The following is a 26,742-nucleotide window of genomic DNA, read 5'->3' as shown; positions in this document are numbered from 1 at the left end:
GCTGCAGTTTTCTAGTCGCAGTGCGGCAAAGCAGACGCATAGAACCAGGCACAAAGCAGCATAGATTTTTTTTATTCTTGTCTTTTTCGTACGAGGGAATTTTTCCTGGTGTTAGCGTAGGAACAGACACACAGCCTGGATGTGTCGGCTTCAGCCTGGCAGCATTTTCAGCTGAGCAGGGACTGCTCGGAGCTCTGTACCCAAACTGCCTCTGAGGAAGAACGCCTGGTTTCCCACTTTGTGTACTAAGAGGGTTTTTTTTTTATACCACGGCGATATACCTGCAGCGATAGGACAAAGGAGATGGTACTTGTCACTGTTTGTACGACTGGGGCCTTTGCAGGCACTCCACTGCCGAAGCTGTGCCAGCGTCCCAGGGTCATATAGATTGGTAACACAGATTGCCGCAATTTCTTACATCACTTAGAGCAAAGCTCAAACGAGAAACCAGACTCTCTGACCTAAATCAATCCCCAGTCCTTCTGGATACAGGGCAGCAGTCGACTAGCAATGACACAACCAGCCATCAAGTGGAGAGTCTCTGGGATTGCAATCTGTATCAGTTGGAGTCCGAGAGAATGAAACCCTTTCGGTAATCCAGTCGCTTCTCCTTCTTCTCATACTGCAATTAATACAACTACTTCTACTACTTCTGGTTTTTCTTGCCTGTAAGAAGCTATTAATTGTGCTTGGTCTCTGAGTGTATATTTGCGTGGATTAGTCTGTCTATAATGCAGTCCTTATCTGCTCCTGCTGGAAATCAGGGCATGAAGTCAGCCTGCTTTAACAGTTGTTTCTTTCTGCGTGATGCTATGCAACTAGAATGGGTTACACTGACAACAAAGGAACAAGCACAAAGCACCACTTTCATTGCTGGACTGTTACAGGAACATAACTCTTCTTCAACATGATGCCCTGGTCTCTTCTCTTTGCTGTTTTTTCTTTTGTTTTGTTTTGTTTTTTCTTTAATTCATCTAATCGAAGAGCCTAACAGACACCATCGTGGATGTGGTTTTTAATGATTTGGAAAAGACAGCCTGTGGAGACTGCGATTTGAGACAGCAACTCATTTAGGTTATTGCCAATTTGAAATACTTGGTTTGTGAAGCACAGCCCTAAGGGACGAGCTCAGTAACTGAGAAAGAGATTGTAGATAAAGAAATAAAAATGACAAGCGTAATGGAGGCTCTGCAAAAGAGACTGTCAGAGAATCAGTTCATGGATGGCAATTTCACCAGTCTGAATCTGAATAATTCATAGATTGAAATTACCCTGCTTTCACCTTTCCATTTAAACCGGCATGATCTGAATCTCTAATAAATTTTCAAGATAAAGTAAAATGCCAATTTGAATCTGAAGAGCTTTTAAAACCAGATGCTACACCCTGAATCTTTCGATACCTTTCACAATTATTCTGTGAGAACCGCACTTCATCACGAAGCACCATTACCAGTGAAAATTACTGTGATTACAATAGCAACAATAGAATGCCATCAAATGATCTCTAATTTACCTAATTTACCAAGGCTGACTGTGTGCCCATTGTGTTTCACTACGTCTGGCATTGGATCAATATCACAGTGGAACAAAAATGCCTTAGTGTGTGCTTCCTTTTGGTACCTTTAACTTTGACAGCACAGGAAAAATCTATCTACCGTTAAATGTTTTTACAGCCAATCTACATGCCTGCTGTAGGATCTGATTGATTCTCCATGATTTTCTTTAGTTCCTGGGTATTGGATGTCATTGTGCTACTCATTTGTTTATAACGTAGGCTCATGCACAAAGACTGCAGCAAACGAGTACCAGCAGAGAGACCCTGCACTGCTGCTGCAGTAGCAGCGCTCTCGCAGGGGAAGCCAAAACCAGTTCGGTGCTTTATGTGAATAATTACTTGTGTCTGAGTCACAAATGCTCTCTAGCATCACCGGTCTTGGTTGTACTACGTGAAAATGTATGCAAAAGCCATGGTCAAGAAAAACGGTCGTGTGTAATACTAACAAGATTTTTTCCCTATTCAGCAATTAGCATGTGGTTGTGAGAGACAGGCTGCGAGTCCTCCTGTAGATGTGTGTATGTAGGTACGCATGCACATGCATAAATGTAAAGATACCGTGCTTTGCGAATATGTGCTGCTCGCTGAAAGTAACAACTTTTTCTGACAAGCCAGGCGCAGTGTTTTGCCACAATCTGCTCGGTTGTAACAAATCCCTGTTTTGGAGGTGTAAAACTCCTCTATAGGATGATGCATGACTTCTGGAACAGTAAGTACCATTTAAGCAATATGCTGGTGCCTATAGCTGTGATACAGATTAGTATTTTAAGCATAGTTCAAGTCCTTGTAGCATAACTACAATGTGGAGAAGTGAGAAAGATATACAGAAGGCTAGAAACAGGCATTCTTCGTGGAGACGACTGTATTTGCTGTCTGTATGCGAGTTGTACACTTCAGGCTTGTTTTTCATTTTATAACCAGATTTGCTCTGCCTTCAGGGAATATTTTCTAAGGAAGGAAGGTAAGCAGTATTTCTTCTCATTTCTATGACTGTATTGCATTTCTTTTGGGGAAAATGCATGTTTATAGCACGTAGTTATATAACATAGCATGATCTCATGACATCTAATTAAGTGTTTCAGTATTTGTTCACATTAAAACCTGGCAAGAAAGCATATTTAAAATACGGCTTTTTATTCAAAATACACTTGTAGAAATGCTACACAGAAAAAGAATTTAAAGATTGGGTTTGTATTCAGCTTGGACTCCTTAATGTTATTAAATAAGAGCTTATTCTACCTAAATAATAATGTTCTTGAAACCTTTGGATTTTAGATATTTTGTCTTCGTGAAACACTATTTACTGTACTTCTAAATTTCCTGTATATGAGTGGAGACTGTTCTCTGGAGGTAGAAGAGGCAGAAGGTTTTACAGCTTGAGCTGTGATAACAAAGGAATTTGAAAGGGCACAAAATACGATTATACAAAAATCTTGAATTTTAAATTATTCAGTAATGTGATTTAGCAAACTGTTTTGCTTAGACAACATACTTGCAAGTTATTACACTATCTGGAATTAATTAGTCCATTCAGTGCTATATTTATATCCTTCATTTTCACATGGTATTCAAAACTTAACAAAGAAAAATCCTTGTACAGAGCAAAGACCGAAACTCTGGTGAAAGTGTAAAACCTACATTCTGATATTGTGGTAATAAATCAAGAGATTCAGATCAAACTTTTCTGAAGAGAAGTAGGTGTTTTGGCTTAATTGGTTTATGATGACCTTTTTATGGTTTTGTGTACACAAATATAACATATACTGATATAACTACTATACTGCAAGGATGCAAACAGGACCGTGAATGATTTGCAAAATACCATACAAATACCTGCTAGCATTTACATTATTATTATTACTACCATAACCTTCTAGTATCATATACTGCTTTGAAATCGTAGTCTGTTAAGCATTTTGATTCTGTAGAGTATTTGCATTCAGATTTTTTTTTATCAGTGTTATCTCCTGCAACACTCTGTAGAGAGCGGCCGGTCATGGGGTGCTAGATGTCCTCATTAACAACTGCAGAGTAGATCTAATATGGAGTTTAAATGCTCCTGACGTCTTCATTTAAGGCCCCGATCCAAATCATACTGCGGATCCACTCTGGAGTCCTCTAACTTACTTTGTGTTGGTATTATTGAATTTTTAATGTGCCACTGGCTTTCTCCCACTGCTCCATACTGGCCTCACGTTTCAAAATATGCAATGCTGGTCAGGCCTAATACTGTTTCTCAATGTAAGTCACTGCAGTAGTTGCCAGAGGATGTTATGACAGTGCCCTCAGGAGGTGAGGCTGTCTGCGAGACTCTGTTACAAAGTACTCTGAAAAAGTTTGAAAACCTCAGGAAGTAAACTCTGCCATTTGGGCTGCTGTGGGTTTCAAAGAAGGCAGGATTGCAAGCTGCCAGCAGGAGAGATTGCACATGCAAATGGGGAGGAAAGCATTACAACTTTTTTCAGCCACAAGATCATGAAGTGAATATTAGCAATATTACCTCATAAAAAGCATTAAAATATAGTCAGCTGTATCATCAATGCATTTTCTGACATGGCTGGAGCTAATCGGGTGCAACTACAGCTGAACTGTTTAAGCTGCATAATTGTATGTGCTGAAATAAATGGCAGACTTGCAATATTAAATTTCTAACATAGAGCCACTAATTTTAGCAATAGTGATTCAACAGTTAATCTACATTGTATTACAAGATATATTAGTCTGGTTTTTGTGCTTATGTTTCCACTGTGTTACACCTGTCTATAAATGAATCTGCAATGGCACAATAAGGGCCAAATAACTTCTTTACATGCATTATTCATTCGAGTAAAATTCCCTCTATACATTTGATGGACCCACGCCCTCATGTGCAGCTAGACAGTGATCACATGTTGCAGCTGTACATGTGAAAAACATCCTGGAGCCCGTTCTACTACCACTGAAATTAATAGCAAGACTCCCTGTGCCATCAGCATAAAAGATGGATGAATTACTTTCCTTCCATTACAGCCTCCCTGTGAAAGCTGTTCCTGGTTTTTTTTTTTCTTTTTTTTTCTTCTTGATCGTAAGAGTCCGGTATAGTTGACATAACGTAGAGAAATGCATTATTGATAAGTATGTATAAAGTATCTCTAGATTCCTCTGCACTCTGGCTGCTGTTCAAATTTCAAACCATTATTCCCAGGCAAAAACGTTAGGAGGAAAGTAAGGCTGAAGTAACTTGGAAGGATAACAGCAGCATTTCCAAACCAACCATTCCGATGCAGGAAATTCAGAGTTAAACAGAAGAAAATCCAAATGGGTTCATAGATACAATTAAAATACCTAAGCAGTTTACTCCCTTTTTGGTGCCTTGTGATAACTGCAGGATGCGATAAAGGTAAACAATTTTGCCATTTCAGTTTATATTATATAGATAAAATCAAAAACCACCTCTGGCTTTAGAAGTATTCGCATCTCGTTTCACAATTACCAGTTCAGTTTCTTTATGGACTACAAACATACACCTGCTCTGTGCTTTTAGCTGCACAACTGTAATGTAACCAAAAGTTCTGAAAATGGAATGATTTCTGACCGACCGAAAGGGGGAAATTAATCCCGAAAGGGGAATTGCAGTGGAGGCAATGGGTTTCCCAGGTCTCGCGCCAACAGAGCTTCTTGCGGAGGGTTTTCTAGATCAGGTTAAACTCCTCAGGGTGTTAGAATTTGTCTTAATGAACACAAAGTTAAAAATGAGTAGGAATTCAAAATATGGCCCCGTTTGTGCCTGAAAACTTGCCCTTTTTTTACAAACCACATTTGATACTATTTCTGTCAGGGCTTGTCTCAAAGTTTACCAGGGAACTGTATCCAAAAGCATATTTGCAACAATATAGCTCATCCATAGCTAGTCATGCATAGCCAAGCACACGCAATGAATTAGCACCTGTGCAAAATACTAAATTGGGAAACGCTGTTAAAATGGAAAAAAAAAAAAAATATAGACTGTAGGATTGCCGTTGAACTGGTTACTTACACTCCGTATTTCACAGAGATTGTGCAGAAGCGAGTGTACGGTTCAATTCCACTCAGTTACACTCAGCAAAACGTTCAACAGAAAAGCCTTGTCTCACGCTCACCCCTTGGTGTTTCTTCTGCCGCCGCTGTCCATTCCCAGCCCACCTCCAGCGGCACGGCAGCCACGGCAGCGCGCCTCTCCTCTGACCCGCGGGTAAGACGCTTCGCTGAGCCTGGGAAACGGGTGAGATCCCATATCCCCTGCTCCTAAAGGCAATTCCCTTTCGGCTGGGGGGGGTGGCGAGGGGAGAGGGAGGTACGCGGAGGGACCTCGAGGATGGGAGACTGCTTATGTGCTACGTGCCTCTGACTCCTATACTGGTGCGAAAGTGGAAAAATGTCATTGTCAAGTAATTGAAGAGGAGTAGGAACATCTTTAGCTTCTGTGTTTTCACAGGCAGCTCTTCTGTAAACTTGTCATGTTTACACCTAGCATGAACATCATGTATTGAAACTCCAAGTCACCCAGAAAATTTAACTTGTCAATCAATATTGTGACTGAAGAAAAACAGTTTCTGTAACCCAATACACTACAATAATATTTATTCATATACATATACACAGTCCCAGCATTACTCTTCAGAAACAGTTTTAAGGCCTTTTTATTTGCAGGTAAATGTAGCTACCTATGCCACTGCACCTGTAACATCTATAAGTTGACTATATATTTCGTATTAGCACAAGTAGCTACGTCCCATTTAAAATGGCATTTTGGTAACGGTATTTTTGCCTTTCCTTTAAGTGATATAACATGGCCTGTATTATGCATAGAATTATCATGGATTATTGCAATTTCTTTTCTAAAGAGGAATTATTTTCTTCAAATCTTGTTTGTACTAAACTTATCACCTACCTTTTCATGAGCCGCAGCCTCTGTGTTTGGCAAGTTGATGGGCTTGATCTGGTTATGAATTGCTTACAGTTTCAGCTTTTTTTGGTATACAATGCTTGTTTTATTATATTTAGGAGTCGGAGTGCCTCCTTTCCTCTGCCACAGAACTTGATGCTAGGCAATTACTTAAAACAAACTTTTTAATGATATGCGTTTCATCTTCTGAATGCCCAACAGTTGCGTGTGACTTGCTGAATTACGGAGCTTTCATGACAGTGTCTGGGCCATGGGAGTATGCATAGGATGGATTTATCTGTAAAGGAATAAAAAAATGTAACTTTCTGGTGCTTCAGATTGTTTGCTCCAATGTGGACAATACTTGTGACCTTAATCTCTGGGTCTCTTTTATTTTTGTAAATAAGACTCTCTAAACACAATTCTTTCACCTTATAAGGCACTTTATGAAAATGATTTAATTAACAAATGTGAGTCAGATAATGACTAGACAAGCATTAGGGGAAAATCCTGCTGGAAATTAGTGCTCCCATCCTCAGTGCTGAGTGGTAAATTAGGAGCAGGCTCTGCAGGAAATGAGGACAAAGAGACTGAATTGCTGCTCCTTAAGAATTTGTATCGAGCACAGAGTAAGTCTTGTGCCCCATGCTGTTGCTTCTTCTGTCCATCTCAGCCATTCTCCCATTTTGGAAAACAACCTTCTTGTCACAATCGCTCCGCCCACTCAGGCCACCTTTCCGAGGGCTTCCCGCTCCTCTCCTAACAGCTTTGCATCCCTACCGCTTCCCATCCTAGGTCCCACTCTTTGGCTAGCCAATCCTAATCCTCTCCAAATAGACTTTTCTTTGCTGTCCCACTTTACCCTCCCCTTCCTGCCCTCCAGTTGGGCTTTTGTTTCCAGCTCCTCGGCATCAGGCTGGTTCTTTATTGTTCCAGCCAGTCCTTCAAAGTGTAGGCAGCTCCAAGAACCCAAATGTGGGTGGATTTCCACAGAGAGATCAATAGGCACGTCTCCCAGGAGAATGCCTCCATCATCATTATCCATCTCTGTTGAGTTCTCCAAGGCGTACACGCACAAGAACATTTCATGTATTTTTAAACAGAGGTAAGGCCAAGAGCTTACAAACAATGGGATAATAACAATAATTAATAACAACAACAATAGAAACAAGGAGGAAAAAAAAAATCTTCTGATGCAAATGCCCTGTGGAAAATATCAGCTGAAAGTCTGGCAGGATTGTAGGCATCAGAGAACAGGATCACGTAAATGAGAAGCGTTGAGAAGCTTTCTCAGAGTTACCTGCATATACTTCTGTGCCTATGCCACATGCAGATTTGTACGTGTATACCTTCATATAATTAGGAAAAGAATGACTTCATTATGTGTATTGCTTCTTTAAGAGCAGTAAGAACTTCCCAATTCTGTATTTGGGAAATATATGTATATATAACGTGGGGGGAATTTTAATCACTAATACACAAAGGTTATAAATTGACTTTTCCAAAGAATTTTAAGTTTCAGTGGTACTTCTGGGATGCCAAGGGAAAAAAAATAAAATATAGTTGTCAAGGGGTATCATAAAAGTGTGAAGACTGGGTACCTAACCATAAGAAGAATTGTTGTTTATCTACAAAGCAATAAATGCTGTCTTAATTTGGTACGGAAAAATTCTCAACCTTCCTTCTGTATTGGGAGAGGTTCTTTCACCTTCCACTACAGCAGTGTCCAGCAACCATTGGCAGCTATCTGAACAGATAGTTTATCTTATCTGTAGATGAATAGTCCACGCTCTTCCACAGTTTCTGGGCATACATAGCAATAGGCTGGAAAATATTCACATTACTACATATTCAGTCACAATACCTATCAAGAAAAATCAATGCTTTGATTTTTATGTGACTGAAGAACAGCCACTAGCCATTTGAGAAAGCAATGTGTCATTTTGAGATATTCAGAGAAGATCATTTTTAGAAAACACTGAAAAATAAAGCTACAAACGAGAAGCTGAGAGATTCACATTATATATGCAACCTAGTTTCTGAACAACCTCATTGCAAGTCTCCAATCTATTTTTATCAAAAATGCAAATGTACTTGTAGTGATGAATTGATGATTCCATTTAAAAGAAAGCGTGACTCCTCCTCCCCACAGAAAAATAACTGGTTTCAGGCCCTGATGATACGTTAGAAAAATTAAAGATTTAAAAAAAAAAAAAAAATAATAACAGCAACAATGATAATAAACCCACCCACCCACCCCAACTAACCTATCACTCTTGGACCATTCATAAACTTACATGTGGCAGAATGTAATTTAATTTGCATATAAGTCTTGAAGAGACTCCCATTTGCCAGCGCATTTTTAAAGCTCCTTGTGTCTTCTACAAAGATTTAAGACTTATCTGGCCCATGTTGGAGTGACCTCTGGAAAGGAGATAGGCAATATTCTGTATATTTATCAGCGGTCACTTAAGTACAATGTAAACAGATCTTTCCTGCAAATGTAACAACTTACCAAGTAAGTTGCTCATTTGCATTACCCACAGGCAGAATACTGCATTTTTAAGAGACAGATTTGAAATTAAATCTAGAAAATAACTAATGTATCCTGGAATATCAGAAGTAGAGAAACTTGTTGGTTCAGACGGACATGCATTTAGACCATAAGAATTCACGGATATTCCTATTGTGTGTTTTTGTTGGGTTGGTTTTTTTTTTTTAATTATTGTAACTGTAATCATAAAAGTTCAGCTGTTTTGTTTCGGGTTTTTTTAAGAGGTGATTATGAACTGCATCAGGGTTGTGAGCTCATTTCAATTCCTTCACAATCCAGCTTTAGTCAATGTTGCTATGTCTGCATGAGAAAATTAAATGAGTGAGCTGAAACTGAAGTTAGATGAAGGAACACAGTAGGTTTTGCACAATTAGGAATGCAATTTTCATTGATGATGGACAAATATCTAGCTATTTTAGAAGTGTCTGTCACCAAGCTTTTAAATAGCATGATGCATTTACTCTTTTCCCACATTGTTAAAGATTTATTGCCATTTACAAAGTATTTTCATTGAATACTCTTCCCTATTCCCAGACAGATTTATTCAGTTTTCTGACAATTAATCTATAGAAACTGCAGAGGCTATTGAAACTGTATTTAATAGCTTCTCAAATATCAAATTTTCCTGTTGGATTAAAATGTAGTCCATTGGGAAAACTTACTTCAAAAATCAGCACATCTAAATGGCAGAGACAGAAGAAGAACCTGCCAGAAATTCAAACTAGTCTGACACAAAGATAAATCAGAAATCATGGGTTATTGCCTCTGTTTCATGATATTTTCAATGTTGATGACCACTAGGAGCCTTGCTACTGACTAATTTAATTCTTTGATGCTCAGCTTGTTAGTTAAATCATGAATCCTTTCAGGGTTGGAAAACTACCTGAAGCATAACTTTGGATATTGCCTATGCCTTTGCATCACAGCAGAGACACGAAAAGGTCTTAAGTAAAACCTGGAGATTATAAATTTAGATAAAATCTAACTACAGTAAAGACAATGCTAGGAGTGTAGCATGGGGTGCAGGACTGAGACACGAGGCAGAGGTTAGAAGGGATGGGAATAAAATCTGATCTTTCTCATTGCTGCGTAAGAATAATCCTTGGCAGGGTACTCTACGTAGTATAAGACAAATTATCTCTTCAAATCCCTGCCGATCTTCTTGTTTCTGCCGATGACCTCTTTGCCATCAGCAAAGATGTAAAACGTAACTGAGAGATACCTTTGCTTTCATCTACCTGAGCGCTACTGAGCACCGATTGTACTCAATGTGTTAAATTTCTTCCCGCACTATAGCCGCATTTTTGTTGTGCACAGCCTTCAGAAACACACAATAACCTGGCACTTACAGCAGTTTTTCTTTGTTTCTCTCCCCTGGAAATGGTACTTTCACTTTCAAAAGCTAAATCAAGAGCTATTCATTTACAAGCGGTAGTAAAACTTTTACAAAGTCCCACCTGCTGACTGGGTGCTATTGGGATGGGCAGACCAGACTTCACAGAGGGAAAACGCATTCCTCCGCAGTCCCTTGTCACTTGTTCAACAGACAAGTCACGGTGTCCTCCCAAGAGCAGCTACATACGAGGAGAAATAACAATTCCTCATCAGGAATGTGTCCTTCTAAACCAGATCATAACGCTATTAAAAAACTCACTTGTACTCCCCAAGCAAAAGTAAAAAAGTAAAGGGAGAAAAAAAAAAGTGAATATTGGCAGCTGTCTCATAAGTGTCATGGCTAGTATCTGAGTGGCAGCTTCAGATATAAGAACTTCTTAAAATTGCATTATTAATGATGTGAGCTCCTTTTATTCTTAAGAACTTACTGAGGCGTTCAGGCTTGTAACTCCAGTTAGCTGTTAGTTGCAAAAGCTACTGCACACAGCCACTAGTAAGTATAAGTAAGAAGGGGTTAAAAAGGAAGAAAAGAAGAAATAGTTTCATACAACGGTGAATTAAAGTGAACCAAAAATTGAGTTTCATACTTTTGACTATTTTGCATTATTTTTACTACATATTTGCATAACTGCAAATTGCATAACTGATTTTGGTCAGGAACAAAACTGGAAAAATATGTACATGGCTATGTTTGCTTGTTTATCTAAATTTCTCTAATTTGGTTCTGTGGCCACGAGGACTACTATATTTTTTCAGCAAATGGGGTAAGGTCTGTTACAGCCAGCCCACATAACGGTGCTTCTTGATGAGCAAGGTGGGGAGATTGTATGTGCCCTCTTCCTCTACATGGTACAGCCACATTCCTCCAGCATCTGGTCAAGTACACTTACTTATGTGATTTCTCATATATTATCATGTTTTGACATATTATCATAATATTTGATGAGGAAGTAGCAACTATAAGCTATGCATACTGTAATTGATAATACAGTTTCTTCCATAATAACTCTTTTATAACTGCATTTACAGAGAAGATAAATGATAAATAATGATTAAAAATACATTTATAATTGTATACACATGTGTACACATACACTTTCAAACAGGAATTTTTAACATGACTTTAAACTACACATATGCAATCATTTAAATTTTTTCAATTGTTTATATTTTGACACTCTATTTTGCTTTTGCAACATTTTGCTTTTCTTTCTGCTGCTTGGCTTCGCTGATGAGAGAATGTAGGTTAGTTTTTAAATAATTGTAATTCTTCAGATGGCATAGTGGTATACCACAGATCTGAATTTCAAGAGCCACTATGGTGTTGGATGAACCGTATTTATTAGCTATTAATAGTGAGACTATTACAGGCATCAGAGACTGCACAAGAAAACCTTAAGAAGTGCTTTAATGTTGGGTCTCTAGGCTAAATGCCTGACTGCAATCTCAGCAAATTCTTTTTGTGTTTGTGGAAATCAGTTTCATAACATTTTCCTTATTTTCTTTGGACACTCTTCCTGAATTTTAAGTTATTCTTCTAACTCAAATATGTTTGGTTTATGTTTGCTTCTTTCTTTCTGATATTCAGATTCCATCTTTCCATGGTGATGATAATTTTTTTTCTTTTTCCTAATACTGTTTTAAACTAACAGCAAATGCTTATCTGAGGAACTTGGTAGCCAAATTTGGCCAGACTGGTATAAATGAATAGGCAGACATTATTTTCCAGATGTCTCTCATTGCTGTCCACACATGCTGATAAAACTGTTGTCTAGAACTTTAAAGACTAAAAGAAGACAACAAGGCAAAATAAAAGTAGTAGAAAGATACACTGTAAATCCCAAGAAAATTAGCATGTGACAAATTGCATCTTTTCATTAAAAAGAATTAGCTTCCAACCACTGAAGTACAATGTGATACCTATTTATCAAGTTAAATTGTTTTCTTGTTGCAAAGCACAAACTTAATTACAGAGATCATTTACATATGGGTGGCATTTGCTTAAGCAATATTTCTAACACTGTTTGCATAAACGTGATTTAATTTCAATTTTATCCCCCCCCCCCGCCCCATGCTTTCAGAACATAGAGAAACATAATGCTGGAAACTCCCTCCTGGATGATCAAAATGTAGTTCTTTACTTACAGAGGGAACTATGCCTGTAGCATTTTCCAGGAACTTAACAATCCTCATCATTAAATAGCTTGAGTTGTTATTCTTTTTTGCCTTTACTATTTCTATTAAAAAACTATTCTAGACCCTCTCCACTCATGGTCAGAAACCTTCTAATTTCCAGCCTAAATTTATTTATGGCCAGATGACACCCATTAGTTCTTGTGCCAACATTGTCTGCTAGAGTAAATAGTTCTTTTCCTTGCCTACTGTTTACCACCCTATTGTGTTTTTGGAGAATAATTATTTCCTGTATCAGCTGTTGTTTCTGCTAGACTAAATAAGAAAAAAAATTGCAGCCTTGCTCTTAAAATGACTTCTCTCTGCTAACCTCTGCAGCTCTTTACCTGTTTCATTTTCCATGAAAACGATGAAAAAAATCTGAGATATCTCTCAGGTGCCTTAAGCAATGGCACAGATATTTTCCTTTTCTCTGCTAACAAATAGTCTAACTAACTGGTTCGTCCTTGGACGGCACTTGCTTTTTCATGGTTGTATCCCATTGGCAACTTAATAACGTCGTAGTCAACTAATATGCATAGCTAGATCCATCTCCTATGTTGTTTTACAACTCATGCTCCTAGTTTATAGCAGATCATTTTTATTAATCCTTGAGTGCATGCCTCCACTGCCAACTCTACCCATTTAAGAGTGAGTTTAGCAGTGTGTATTTTTAATGTGCTTTTTCTAAGGGTAACAAATGTTTTGGATAAATTGATGCCAAAGATAATAGAAAAATAAAAAAAGACTAATGTTGGGAGACAAAGGGAGGTACTCAGCATACTGACAGCACCAGGCAGGACGTATTAAGGAATAAGAGATTTTCACAAGTTCTTCAGTGTAATACGATAGAACGTAATGGTTTGAGTGTGGTATGGTGTGTGCAGCACCTTAGGAAATTATTTTTTGGTCTTGTATACTTAGAGCTGCTTGAATATTGCATTTCAGTTGGGGAAAAAGTTTCTTGTACGCATTAGAGCAGGAGCTCCCAAAGGCACTTACAGAATCTGCCAAGGTGGCACGACAGGAGCGTGGGGGAACACGCAGCCCACCACCTCCTCCCCAGAGAAGCTGGGGAAAAGGCTTCTTTCCCAGCAGCACGTGCTGCCCAAGCGGCCAAATGTCTTTTCTGGCATTTATCTGTAACTTGGCACACAGCTGGCAGCTACTGCGTCTACCACAGTAATAGAAAAGAAAACGATGGCGGCATCTAAAGCAAATTAATTTGGAGAATCTCTGTATTAGAGTGCTCTGTAGTGGTAGTGTCATTCACAAGCCATTCCTAGAAATCACACCATTGTAGGTCTGTCTTTTCACTTGGTTTTGCTTATTTTTTAAGGTTGGCATAACAGTTAAAGACTTGGGATGTTACAGAGTCTATATCTTTGAAGTAGCAGTGCAATATTTTCTTTACATGCGTGTTTAAAAAAAAAAAAGAGGATTGTTACATCAATACTTCTGGAGTTGTTCAGAGTAAAAAGGCTTTGCCACTATCTAGTTGTAAAGGTTCCATCTTAAGGGCCATACACTTTGGAATGAAGAATATATATGCACCTATTAGGTTTCAAAAGACATTGAGATTTTCAGAAGTATCTTAATGATTTTGGACTGCAAGTTACACTAGCTAGGAATTTGGAAACTTTGAATCCTTTAAGAAAGGATTTCAATTTCCTTATTTTGTCATGGAAGCCAGAAATTTATAAAACACCTTTAGTTGTATAATCATAGAGAGCAGAAGACTAGTGTATTCCCCACACTTACTAGCAAGAGTTTCACCATTTAGTAGAAAGATGAACTAGGTTTTTGAGGGATTTTTTTTTTTAGAGGGAGAAAGATTAATCTTTTAAAAATCATGAGATAGATTTTTTTAATTTATTTTGCATAGGAGTGCTGGAATGAGAAAATTTATTCAAGAGAGTTATCTGCTAGGGCATGCAGCTTTATAGAATTCTTGAAATCTCTTTTTGGCAGTTTTAAATGTGATGGGAATCTGCTTATTGGGAGGGAAATCTGTATCTATTCAGGATTATTTTATTAAGTTATTAAAAGGTAGTTTTATTTAATATGCCCTCCTTGACTGTTGCTATATAATACCTTCTTTGATGTCGAAGTGGTTAAGTGAACATATTAACTTTTTGCTGCATTATTAGTAATGTTTAATATGGTGTATTCTGTTTAGGGCATCCTGGTGGAGCTGATAGCTGTGGACTACTGACTGGTACACTAAGCAGGTAAGCTTTGAATATCTCTCAGTGGTAACATAATGACTTTCATCAAAGGAGAAAGAAGTCTTGATATTTTCTATTTTGTTAAGCTGAGTTTGGAAGGCTTTGATTTTATACATCCCAAGATCTGCAACTTAAGTAAACCTAGCATATGCTAATAGTGGCTTCAAAACGTAAATGAATTGATATTTCTGTCAGAAGAGTTTATTTCTCTTGACTCATAATTCACTATCTTTTTAGAAATATTCGAGACAAGTTCAGACATCAGAAATTTGCAGGCCTTCACTGCAGCAGGGTGCAACCAAATGATCATTCTGACTTGACGAGATGATTAATTTTAAAGTGGCTCTTTCCCCTAACTCGCCTCTTTCTGTTTGCTAGTTGTAGTTAGCAAAAGCATTTGTCAAACTGGGACAAAGCTTTGCCATTAGTCTCTTCTTTTTAGACAATTGTGTTGCTAAAGGAAAGGGATTTGCAAAGTGCCTTACAAAGAGAAACATGTCACTGAAAGTAAAACTACTATCCTACTGATTTTAATCTGGTAGTGGTGTTAGGCTAATTAAGAAAGAATTTAACTACACCTGACAGATACCAGTCACATCGCTTAATATACTGCTGGAGGATACATAGAACCACAGGGGTGATGAAAGCATTGCGAGAACATATATAGAAGAGAAATAAAATACAATTGCTGCATGCAAGTATAGTGGGTTTTGCAGGTAAACATGGTATACTTGTTTGACAAGATGTTCTTTTACACAGTATAATTTTGCCATGAATAGAGATTCCATATTGAAAATATTTAAGTTATTTAAAATAGCTTGGGGGGGTGTGTGTGTCAGTGAAGAGCAGGGAATCACCCTTCAGCAGTTATTTATATGGGAAATGTTTGCATTATTCTCTTAATATAAAATAAATATTTTTCCTTTTGTGGAGTACCTTCTGGTGCCATTTTAAAGTGAAAAGCAGTAACATTTTTCAAGAAAATTTATGTTCCTATGAGAAGCTGGCCTCATCAATAAGTTAATACAAAATACTGTTTGACATCTACATGAAGAAGCATTCAGAAAATATTTTCTATGTAAAATAGCAAGACCCTTTTTTCTCAGTTATTTTCTCTCCATTTCCTGTGTTGGGTTCCTTTCTATTAGATCTCTTGGCGCTCTGACTCAGGGTGATACAGATCTGTTGTTTCCTACAAGACGATTTATTAGCATGTAGACATAGAAAAAAAGTTGTGTTTAGGCATACAAATTTTTGGTCATCTTCTCCATATTTTTCATTTTCATTTCTTTATACACTCAAGTAACATACATCTGTTAGACCACCTAATTTAGATACCTCAGTACTGTAATACTGGTGAGATTAATCTGTTTTAAGAGAAGATGGTTGAAGTGTACGTACAGCCGAAGGACACGATGAGTTTCAGTTTCACATTGGAAGGAGTGTCACATTGATTCAAGAGAGGAAAAAAATCCAGTCTGGGAATTAGGGGCTGCACATCAGCACAGATGCTGCTGTGCCACGCAAGCTAACGTGGGCACGAGGCAGCCGACGGGACAGACCCCTGCACCTTGCTCCAGCGCTGGCTTCTGCTTCCCCATCGGTCTGAAACGGGAGTGGTTTCAAGTAATAAAGTCGACAGTATAAGGCTTTTGGCAAATTGTTTCTGCTTCAAAGTACTTAGCGCAACTCTATAGCTGGCGAGGATTTTCCTGTCTTTCAACTAGCTCCTTAGAATCAGGTGTTCTGGGGCATATCTTAACTTGTGGAGATGACTGGAGTGTTGTACGCGATTAGTTGTTGACTTGTGGATTAACTGAAGAGAGGGCAGTATGTGTATTCTGCACGGTGCGTGTACGTGACTGCTGAAATGATACCGCAGATCACAAACATGCTCCCACATCCACTACCCACACGTTTCCCGCTGCTTAACCCACAGAACTACCATAGGCAGGGCTGGTTTAGGATATTAACAGAGCAAGGAGTCCCAGCTGGAGCTGGGAAATGAAGGAAAGTGTAACAACCAGGAGCCTAACAGCAGTAATACAGGGGCTATGAGGAGATGCTGCAGCTCATGAAAGTTTATAATATCATAGATTACTGTAATTATTAAAGAAACAGGAAATAAATACACAATTCCTCCCTTACAAATATTTTATATAAGACATCTGCAAAATGGTGGAGTTGAAAGGGAGATAAGGCAGTTCGTGCTCTGCGCTCGAGCTGGATGTGGGTTACTCCCTTTCAGGTGTGTGGTCTAAGCTTCGGGTGATGGGAGTGGTTCCACGGTTTTTGAAGTTTTACTTTTTCTTCTTTTTTCATCTTCCTCCTGGCGTATCACTCTGCTTTCTCATGAACAGTGTCACTCGTAGAGCATTAGTCAGATGTCTCAGCGGGGCTGTTTTCATTTTGCTACCGTAGTGTATACTTACCCTGGGGCATCACGCTTTCTTTTGCATTATGTTTTCCCCTCTATCTGAGTTTCAGCTGAACAGTCTGCTCATCTTAAAAATAATATCGAAAACAAGAGAGAAGAAAAAACTTACCCTTACAAGACACTTGCACGTTCACCTCCAAATTGGAACTTGCTGTTTCTTTCTTCCAATCCTGCTACTCTATTTTCAGCTTTGTTGAGTCTTTGCAAGCGTTGTGTCACTTCCAGAATCCTGGAAAGTGGATTACTATAAATAAGAATAGACTCTTAGAGGCTTTCAGTGTAAGTATCGAGGTTGAAAGTCCTTTCAAAGAGTTTAATCAGTTTAAGAAAAAATGAATCTTCCAAACCATTCTGCCTTTAGTAGCAGCCCAAAAAACCAGGTGCTCAAACAAAAGGAAAATAGCAAACCCACTTATTACTTAAAAGTATAAAATGTTAACAGAAAGGGTACTTTTTAAGTAATACGTGTGAGTACTATACACATGAATGTTGAATACACATTCCCTTAAAATCATCTATTAAGGAAATAAAATATCTATTTGCATTTTACTCTTGCACATAGGTTTATTAAGATAATATATGTATCTTTTTGTATGCTGAGCCATTGCTTTGCCTCTGCCTCAGCCTGTCCAAGGTGTATGAATATTGACTGTTTAATGTATACCCTGTGGTGTATTATTGCTTACTTAAAGCAAAATACTGCATGACCTTGTTTTTTCTGTTAATTATATTTTTCCCTTGTAGGAAAGTAAGTTTACTCATTCTGAATCATGCCAAACCGCATAATCTGGAAAGGAATATTGTGGCTCTACTTGGAAAGTACTAATTGGGCTTCAGCCATCACTGGGAAAGCTGTATAGTCTTTTATTATTTTAACTGGCCAAATGCCCTTTGTTACCACATTAACAGCCTCCCTGTGGTGCCTGTAACTTTGATATTATTTTCACTTTTACGCTAAATTTGACCAGATGAAAGACACCAACCCTCCAATTTTGAAATAAAAAAAATTGCATGTTTTGTTAATCCTGTATTTCAGAGGGAAAGCCTGTGAAAATGATAACCTATGTCTGCTGGCCAACGTTTTTGTTCAGTAAACCCATCCTGCCAGCTGTTCTCATTGGCAAGAGGAAAGATAATATTTTGGTATCTTTAATTTCTCCATTTTAGAGCAGAAGTTTTGCTTGTGTCATCATTTAAATCATGCATGTTAACATCCGTCTGGCAAACAATACTGCACTTTATAAAGACCTCAGTGTGGATGGTATTGCTGCAATGTTGCAAGTTTTAGACTATTAAACAAAACTTAAGTCACTTACTGACTATGAACTATTGCAGGTGCTCTGGACTGTGCTGCTGAAGCAGTGCTTTGAAAGTCCTAAAGAAGACATTAAAGCAGATATATAGGTGCATTTTAGTCTGATGTCACTGGGAGCTAAATGTGCTTTTGGTTCTCATCTCATGAGCTAGACTGGACAAGAATCAGCAAATGGTAACTTAGGTCTGGTTCTTAGCAAATGAGAAGGGATGGCCTCTGGCAGGAGACAGGAACACTGGCATTTCTAAGCCAAAAAGGGGTCACCTGAAGCTCTAGGCTTAGCCAGATACACGTCCCACACTGAGAATATCTGATTCAAACATGGACAGGGGTCTCCAGCTCCATTGCTGACCGCAAACTTTAATTCCTGCTGAAACAGAAAGGGTGTTCTCATCGCGTTTAAGAACATTAATGAATGTCTTTCTCAATTTCCAGGTAACCTGAAGCCCGAGTGGTTACAGGCGTATTGGATCCCACACCTTGGCAGAGGATTACTTCTGCATATGTTCCGGGACAGCTCAGCACTGAAGACATACAAGGAAAACAAAATAATCTTGATTCTGCAACAATTTGTTTGGATCCATTGAAGATTTCAAGGATTTCTTAAAGTCTTTAAGGGGCAAGACAAGCAAATTGATCAGGATAAAGCTAAGTTTCAAGTCTTTGCTTGTCCAGACATAAAGCCTCTTTGAATAAAATGGAGCAAGGGGTAAGACACGGAAGTCTTTTAAAACAAGAATTTCATTCATTTGTGCATTACTGTAATTATACTACTGTCTTAAATGCTCTGAGGTTGATGGTGCTTGTGACCTTTCCAGTATGTTTCATAAGGGGGACAGTATAACCTTGCACTGCCCCAAAACAGAACTGAGCCTTTCCATCTATTAAAGCTCTCTTAGGCAATTCACTGAACACCGTAATGGCTCCTTTATAGCCATTGTACTTGTACTTGATAGCGTAGGGCACATTCCAAGGAAAATGGGGATCGTTCCTGCATTTTGCCTACTTACTGCTGTTGTATAGCTTGATGTAAAAGCTGATAACAAAATAGATGGTGTGTTTTGTTAGTAGGGCTCAGCCTAACAACCACACTAATAATATCGTAATTATACCAGGGATGCAAGTTTGCTTTTAAACACATTTTCCCTGGCATCTCCAATATGTGAGTTTAGAAAAAAAAGTATTTTTTCAAGTTTTAATTTCCTCCAGAAGCATATAATAACTCACTGCCTTTTCCTCTCCTTCAGGTTAGCTCTCATTGCCACAGATAGAGCTACAAGTACCTATCTTTTGGCTGAAGTTTTCTTGCCTGCTGAACTGTCAGAGCCTTTTAGGGGACATTTCAGGTAAGGTAAATCCATTAATCAAGTGCAAAAGCACTAAGGAGATATATTTTAAAATGACAAATACATTTTGGTGGCACTATTACAAGTTACTTTCCTGAATTTGGCTTTTTGCAGTTAGCATGCCTCGTGCAACCGCATGCCCAGTTCCCAGCTATCTGTAGGTCATTATTAATGTGTACTGCATTTCACAAAAAGAGTTCTGGATGGTACTTGTCCCAGAGAGCTTGGTCAGAAGGAAACTGTAAACCCTGGGCTCTCCAGTAGGCCAGCGTTCCTCTGCTCCTGCTCCAAAATACCGCAGTGGGTGGCTGAGCACCCCATGCCACGTCATCCCACGCAGCATGCAACACGGCAGCTGCTGGGGCATCGCCAGGTGATGCACTAGTCTCTGCCCTGCAGGTTAAGTTACTGACACTCGCCAGCTGCTAGTTGTGCAGATGAACCTGAACACCTTCCTCTTACCTTCGAAAAGACAAATATTGCAAATCCTAACAATTATACCAATAAACAAAGGGAATGTATTAAGAGAAAGAGGTAACATCTTTGGTTTTAAACTTTGTTCAGAACAACTTGAAAAAGGTAGACAATCACATCATCCTAAATGAAAGGAAAAATAATTGGGAAAAAAACCCCATCCACAGCCATAGTATTTGAAGAAGGCCAGGAAAGACATCTGACCTGTCATTTGAGTCCTTCTGTATCAAACAAATACATTAACAGTAACTGTAATGAAATTAGACTTATTATGCATACATGAGCAATAAAAAAACCAAACAAGAAATCCACTCTGGTAGTGATCAAGTTTAAGAAAAATAAAGTGGAAGCTTATAAAAGATGTATCAAAAGTGACAAGCCCAAGAGGAAGATACTTCCCAGCAGCTTGAAGTCTCAGAGTAAATACCTTAGAAAAAGCTGCCATGGTTAAACAAAGGAAGTTTATTAAAAATAACACATTCCTCAAGAAGTTGCAGGTGAAAATAGGACATAAAACATGAAGACATCATATGCCCGAGAAGACATTGATGGCCATCAAAAACCTGTGTTAATCCTTTTCTGTAGCAAGCAGGTCACCTGTCAAAGAGTTAGCAGGAGCAGTAGATTGCTAAGACATAAAAGGAGCACACAGGGGAGATAAGGCCATGGCAGTCAACTGCATGGATTCTTTGCATCCCTGTTTGCTATCAACTAAAGGACGTTCCCTTGTTGGAAGCTTTCTTTATATAGCATAAATTGGAGAGATCACTGAAAATTATCTATCAGTAGGTTTCTAAGCTAAGCAGTAACAATTTCAAAGAACAACCAAAACTATGTTTAGTATGCATGGAAAAGGGAAAGTAGAGAGCTCTCTAAAATCATGAGTAGCAAAGACAGGTCAAATAGGGAACTGGAGTTTCTGTATTATGACAGCCAGTGAACAAGGATGCATCAAATCATTAGTTGATTCAAAACAAATAAAACCAGAAGTATTTCCTCATATGGCATGTTGGTAACTTTGAATTTCCTTGCCACAAAATGTTGTGGTTTACAGAATTTGATACGAGTTAAAGATCTCTTGGACAAACTCATCCATCAGGATCTATTAAATAGAAAAACTCTACCTCTGACTTTGGAAGTCATATCACTAGAAGCTGGGAATATAAGGCAGGTAGCTATCACTGCATGCTTGTCATTTTATAATAACCTTTAGTAATCATCCTCTGCTTTTCACCACTTTTGGAGCCAGGACACTGGACTAGATGGATCTTTTTTAGCCTGAGCTGGGACAACCCTTCTTACATCCTGCTTTTAAGTAGCTCCTGCAGTTTGTGGAGAGCCTTCTGTGGATTCATTTGAGTCAACCTGGACAACAAGAGTCAGATAAAGGAGTCCAAACAGAATTAAGACTGAAAATACTAGGAAGAGGTAACTAAGAGAGCGGGATCAGCAAGTAATGTAAAGAAAAGATAAAGCAGAATTAAACCTGCATATAGTCCTTAACTCTTAAAGTAAAAACTGGCAGCACACATGAGATGACAGAAAATAATTCTTCATCCCTGTAAAAGAAAAAAAAACTGTCTTCCTCCCAGCAGGTGAAATGACAAGAAAATTGCGATGTGTCCTTAAACTGAAAGAAGCTTAATTCTCAGATCAAATCTATATCAACACAATAAAAAAAAAAAAGAGGGCTCTGCAAGTGGATGAATAAGTATGCATAGAAAATGAAGAATGTATTAATATACAGTAGTGTAAAAATCATAGAAACTTACCATTATCTATGTATCTTTTTTTTTAAAAAAAACTAACCGAAGTAATCTCATAGCTACATAACCCATATAAAAACGATCTTGGTCGTATCGGGCCTCTGTCATGAAAAATCATTGAATATGAAGTGTTCTTTCATATTCGTTGTATAAGTGAAATATAATAGCATGAATTGCTCAGGGTTCACTGACTTCCACAGAACTATGACAAATCACAGTAGCCGAGCATCAGCCCAGCATGTACCATGTTGGCTGACACAGCAAAGTTGCAAATCCAGCCTTGACAAAATTGCCGTTTTCAATGAGCTCATTGCATGTGAGACCACTTACTGAGGTTCTCGCACAGCAACCTCTACCAGCAGAAGGGAAGGAGACGAGAGAAGCAACAGTACAGAGCCTGCAGTTTCCCTTTGCTGCAGCCCTCTGCTCAAAGGATGCCTCCGAAGACCTACACAATAAAGCAATAAAGTAAGCCAATGCAGCTGTGGGATCTGCAGCTTTCACCTTCATGGACAGCAGCACACTATTCAGCTCCCTGCTGCCTTGGGGCTGAAGTAACCCAAAGCCTCTTTGAACCTAAGCTAGGAAGGGAGGAGTTTCTCCCACTACCAGCACATATGAATGAACATTGCAACCACCCTCCTTAGTGAAGTGCTGGAACATTCATTCACAGTTGAACCCAAGTGTTTTCTAAATTGACTGTCCTCATAAAATTATCTCAGCCAACAGCGAAGATAGGACTGAGCTGCTGCTGTCCAGTGACTTTCCCTCTCAAGTACCTTCAGAGGTTCTTCCGTCTCTGACAAACTGCTCCAGTGACAGGATGCTGTCATGAGATTCATCATTTGCTTCGAAGTAACCAGACCTCAGGTCCATCGCAATTTTGGAGCCCCCTAAGAAATTCATCCTCTAATTGTCATTCTTGGTTCATCCAAGGATTTGCAACTTCTTCATGAATTCCTTGGCCAAATTCAGTAATCTTGTTAATCTCATCCCCCACATTTCTGTTTCTTTCAACTTCTGCTAGCAAAATTTCTCACACTGCTTTCCCAAGAAGGATAGAAACCTTCTGTTCCCTTTTCCCTATACACTCAAGAAAATATCCCTGTCCATATATGCTGCTTCTACATTTCTTCCCAGTGAAACCTCTGAGACTTAAATAACTCACTTCCAGTTCTCCACCTAAATTTTCCTTCACTCTGATTTCTAGGTCAAATAACTGCATAAAATAATTTAAACTTTGTAATTTATAGGAAAAGTTTTGCTTTGAGACAAAATGCAAATAATTTTTGCATTTTCAACCACTGAAGCAGAATTGTAGTCATTTAGCAGACATCATAACTTGAAGTTAACCAGTTGGGGTTTTTTTCAGGACACACAGCTATAGAGAATTTTTCCATTGTACTGCAATTCCCTAATGAACTATAATTAGCATACTAGGTTGCTTTCCATGTAACCTTGAAAAAAATACAAAAGATATTTCATTATTGTCTGAAAGAGATATATAAACATGCAAATGTTTCCTGTTGTTATAAGTTTTAAGGAATGACTTCTGGAAGCATTTATCTATAGTATATCTAAATTAAATAGCCCTGCTAGAAGGAAGAGAAAACATTTTGTATTCATTCAGTCATTAAACAGAATCAGGAACAGTTGCTAAAATAATGGATCCCAATTATTCATTACCATTATGCTTTACTTGTTGGAATAGATACCTGATAAGAATCGTACCAGAACTATAGCTGCTAATGAATGATTAAAGGCTAGGGAGCAGATGTGAAGGGAAAGTAGAACAACAATACCTCATTTGTTTTTTTCTAGGGATGCTGATGTAGTTCTCCCTCATTCTCTATTACTGAGTTTTGCTTTCAGATCTTTACAATATAATGGACTGAACTAGGACTGGATTTCAGCTCTTTCCCGTCTTGTAGAAAGCCTTCTTTCTTGAACTGTGACAAAAACTTCAAAAGCTTGACAAAGTTGATGAACTAAAAATAATAATGTCAATAATGGCAATGGCAATGATTTTAGGTGATTTTAAAACATTTGAATTATACCAGAATTAGCTTATGTTTTGTGACTAAAAGCCATTTTACAGAAAACCAAAATCTTTAATTTGAAGTGTCAAAACCATGTTTTATCAAATTTAATTTTTCAGGCCCTTGAAACCTGATTTGACCTATTTCCTACAAAGTTTTGGCTTAGACAAATAGAGGCATTTTTGGATGAAACTCATTTTGTCAAAAAGCTCCATGCTGGTTTTGCTGTCCATGGTATTCCATAGAAATATCACAGGAAACCTCTGATATATGCAACAGCTTAATCAGCTGGAACTTGAATAACACACAGACACGTATCTAGCTGATCCCCAGATGACTAGGAAATCTGTGTCCCATATGCTGTTTAGAAAGGGAGGTCTTAAAATTTAATTAGACAGGAGAAAGAAACAGAGCTTGCTTTTTCTTTTTTTTTTTTAAATCATCATTCAATCTTTTTCACTTTATGTATCTATTTAAACCCCCTCTGTTCACCTAATCTAGAGATTGCTCCACAATTGCGTACAAGCTTTGTTATGTGCTACCTAAATTCACCTAGAATTTTGTTTTATTGGTATCCCAAGAATTCAGGTCACAGAGAAATCAACTTGAGAACACAGGAGATGAGCAAAACCATCATGGCAAACACACATGCTTGCCTGCATGGGAAATTAGCATGCAGTCATCTACAGCACAGATGTATACTTCACCAAATCAGTGTCTTTATACCAGTCTGCAGGCTCCTGGTTTTCTTTCTTTTCCCAATGGAAGTGCAGAGCTTTATGTAGCAAATCAAAGCTCCCTGACTCTTCATAGGCAAATTTTCACAGACCTCTTATAAAAAGCTCAGAGACCTCCAGGATCCATGGACTACACGTGGAAAGCAACACCAGCACCACCACTCCAAACTTGTTCCCACATAGAAACCCCATATAGTGCACAAAGACTGTAAAGTACCTTTACACCACTTTCAGAAACCCCATCTTTTTCAAGTTCAACTAATTTCTGTTTACGAACACAGACGTGTGTTTGTAAGCCACTTGTCCAGGCGACAACGGGAGATCTATGGACTATCATTAGAAAGCTGATTGATTGTATAGTCCCATAGTCCTGTGTTTTCTGGTTCTGATTCAGGGGATTTTACCCTACCAGTTTGAGAAAATTTCCCTCCTGCTCCGTAAAGAATTGTGCTTGTGTTACAAAATAGAAATGTCACTATATTTCTTGGGCATAATAAAGTGCTCATGGCACCAGCAGAGACTTTGACTTTGTACATAAGCCTTATTAAGACTTAGTTCCCTTTTAAGGTGGCAGGAACGCAAGCATAGAGCATGAAGCGCCTCTGCCAGAGCAGCTTTATCAAACCCTACGGCGGCAGTTCAGGGGATTACCAGCCGCAGCTGTCTGCCTTCTGCAGCGGGGGAGCCAGCCCTCAGCTGCTCCCGTTGCTCTCCTGACTGCAGAGCGCGGACAAACGCAGCCGGGTCTCCTTATGCCACCCGCACATAAAAAAGCAAGAGGAAAATTCGGTGCCTGGAAAAGACCATCTCCCTGATCGCAGGGCACAGACAGTTAGTTGTCCTCTAGCAAATCTAGCCGCAACCAGCCCTGCATTAAACTGGTCGTGAGAGTCGGTTCAGGCTCAAAATAATCAGAGCTTTTTTGGGGGGCGTGGAGGGGCAGGGTTTGGATCCAGGTTGTTGCAAGCCCCAATAAACCATTTTACAAGAACAACTGAAGGAGGGCATAGGCTGGGAATGAGCAGCTGGGGGCTGTTCAGGTGGCATTGTCTGAGAATGGCACCGCTTCCCTGAATTTTCACTGAAACAGAGCTTGAGCGTTCAGATAATCAGCCACGACATCTGAGATATGGGAGCAGTACCAAGCAGATGGGCCAATACCTGCTTAAAGTGCTCTAGTTCGAGTCACTGAAAAGGACATCTGTCTCTGCTCTCAGATGGGATGCCTCAGTGACCCCACCACAGCTGGGCAGCAAGAACTCTTCTGTGTGTTTATGAATGGGTATTTTTCGGAAGCTTGTACTCTGAGTGGTATTTAGAATGAATTTTCACAAGCCAGCCAAAAAAACTCCTGCTGTCAGATGTGCCAAATATCATGTCCTTGTTGCAATATATGGAGGTACTAGACACAGCTCCTCAGCAAAACAGTTGCTAAAATATTTTTAAGATGCCAAATCCAGCAACCTTTTCCCTTAGCCTTGTTCAACAAAATAATTTTACCTGAAACTTTTCATTCCGAGGCACACAATAGTTCTGGAGATTTCAGCCCCCAGAATGGAAGTTTAGCACAGTTAATGGCACCTGAAAGTTGAATTCCTGAAGGCAAATGCTGGAAACCTGTGGCTACATTATCCTTTAGTCTAAAATGTTAACCATGTCTCTCCTTTCCTCTTTCCTTGTATCAAACCCCTGACCATCATATTTTTTGCAGTAATGCTCGGGCCAGCATACCACACTAAAAGCATATAGAAATGACTTATATGAAAGGGCTGAATAAAAGGCATTTAAAAAATAAACCAGAAATAAATCATTACTTAAGAG

The 26,742-nt window shown here is 38.7% G+C and overlaps 1 long non-coding RNA gene across 2 annotated transcripts; it reads left to right on the top strand.

Moving 5' to 3' along the window:
- LOC142600474 (uncharacterized) lies at positions 1-26,742 on the top strand. 2 transcript variants are annotated; one of them, XR_012833972.1, is made up of 5 exons: positions 1-2,264; positions 14,759-14,810; positions 18,995-19,268; positions 19,807-19,905; positions 24,766-26,742. It is a non-coding gene; the product is annotated as an uncharacterized LOC142600474 (long non-coding RNA). The 2 variants fall into 2 exon arrangements; XR_012833971.1 differs by lacking the exon at positions 24,766-26,742 and having other exon boundaries at positions 18,995-22,888.

Source organism: Balearica regulorum, chromosome 2 (assembly GCF_011004875.1).
Source record: "Balearica regulorum gibbericeps isolate bBalReg1 chromosome 2, bBalReg1.pri, whole genome shotgun sequence".
Classification (NCBI taxonomy): Eukaryota; Metazoa; Chordata; class Aves; order Gruiformes; family Gruidae; genus Balearica; species Balearica regulorum.
Note: the sequence above shows the minus strand (reverse complement) of the source record. Positions and strands in the feature narration are given on the sequence as shown.